At 47.9% G+C, this 1,686-nt stretch overlaps 1 long non-coding RNA gene across 2 annotated transcripts in view; it reads right to left on the bottom strand.

The window, feature by feature from the left end:
- Nucleotides 1-621, bottom strand: part of LOC126496454 (uncharacterized) — a 6,144-nt gene extending 5,523 nt beyond the window's left edge. For both annotated transcript variants that reach the window (XR_007590366.1, XR_007590365.1), the window contains exon 1: nucleotides 476-621. This is a non-coding gene — a long non-coding RNA (uncharacterized lncRNA). The remainder of the gene's footprint in view (nucleotides 1-475) is intronic.
- Nucleotides 622-1,686: the final 1,065 nt, after the last annotated feature.

Consider the following 1,686-nt stretch of genomic DNA (forward strand, 5'->3'; position numbering starts at 1 on the left):
TTGATTTGTCCATGCTCTCGCCCTGCCCCTACCCGCCCCACCCAGCCCCTCACAAGCCTAAGCCCAAGCCCCAGACCCAGCCCCAGCCCTAGCCCCGCAATAGGCTCCTTAAGGCTTTATGCTTCTACCTCCAAACCATGAGGTCCGGTTCCACAATTTCCTCGAAACTACTGCAGTACAACCCCTGCCACCAATGTAGACGGACTGCCCACATTTTGAAGTCTGTCTGATACTTGAGATCATGTCATCTCGTTCCATTCATAATCTGCATAAAAGCATGAGCGGCTGAGTCATTGTATGACCTATATTTCACTGCCATCTCAAAGAAATGCCAGATATCTTTCCCCCTAAACTACCTTTTCCAACTAAGCGGTTTGTCATAGCTCATAAATCATCACGTACTAAGTGCATGGGAACACATAGTCCACGTCAACAATGATGGACGTAAAAAGAAGAGAAATATAAACATATAAACCTCTAAATCTGATCTTCAAGATCTAGTTCCCTGTCTCTATCCTAAGATTGTCAGTGGAACACACAGGTCACTGTTGCCAGTGACATTGTAGGATGAACACAGATATGGCCTTGTGTCTTTCATCCTTTACAGTCAAGCAGAGTTTCATTTACGAATCTGCGGTTGGCTTCATGTCTAAGGCCTCGCTCTATAGTACCATGGGTGCACCCACCTCCAATAGACCTCTTCAATCTCTACAATCACCTCCCTCCTAGCACACATTGACTTGTCCATGCCCTCGCTACGCCCCACCTTGGCCCACCCAGCCCAAGCCCAAGCCCCAGCCCCAGCCGTAGCCCCACAATAGGCTTCTAAAAGCTTTATGCTTCTACCTCCTACCCTTGAGGTCCGGTTCCCCAATCCCCTCGAAAGTACTGCAGTACAACCCCTGCCACCGATGTATATAGCCTGCCCACATTTTGAAGTCTGTCTGATCCTTGAGATCACGGCATCTTGTTCCATCCATAATCTGCATTTAAACATGAGCTGCTGAGTCGTTGTATGACCTACATTATACTGCCATCTCAAAGAGATGCCAGATATCTTTCCACCTCAACTACCTCCTCCAACTAACTGATTCGTCCCAGCGCATAAATCACAACGTACTACCTGCCTGGGAAGACATAGCCCAGGTCAACAGTGAAGGAGGTAGAAAGAATAGAAATATAAACATATAAACCTCTAAATCTGATTTTCAAGATCTAGTTCCCTGTCTGTATCCTAAGATTGTCAGTGGAACACACAGGTCACTGCTGCAAGTGACATTGTAGGATGAACACAGATATGGCCTTGTGTCTCTCATCCTTGCCAGTCAAGCCGAGTTTCGTTTCCGATCTGTGGCTGGACTCATGCCTAAGGCCTCGCTCTATAGTAGCATGGGTGTACCTATCTCCAGCAGACCTCATCAATATCTCATATCACCTCTCTCCTAGCACACATTGATTTGTCCTTGCTCTAGTCCTGCCCCTGCCATGCCCCACCCCAGCCCCCTTTCAAGCCTCAGCCCCAAACACAGCCCTAGCCCAGCAATAGTCTCCTTCAGGCTTTATGCTTCTACCACTGAACCTTGAGGTCCAGTTCTCCAATCCCCTCGAATGTACTGCAGTACAACCCCTGCCACTGATGTAGATTGCCTGCCAATATTTTCAAGTCTGTCTGATCCTTGAGATCAA

Source organism: Alexandromys fortis, unplaced genomic scaffold (genome assembly GCF_014885135.2).
Source record: "Alexandromys fortis isolate MF-2015 unplaced genomic scaffold, M_Fortis_MF-2015_v1.1 scaffold_2884, whole genome shotgun sequence".
NCBI classification, from domain to species: Eukaryota; Metazoa; Chordata; class Mammalia; order Rodentia; family Cricetidae; genus Alexandromys; species Alexandromys fortis.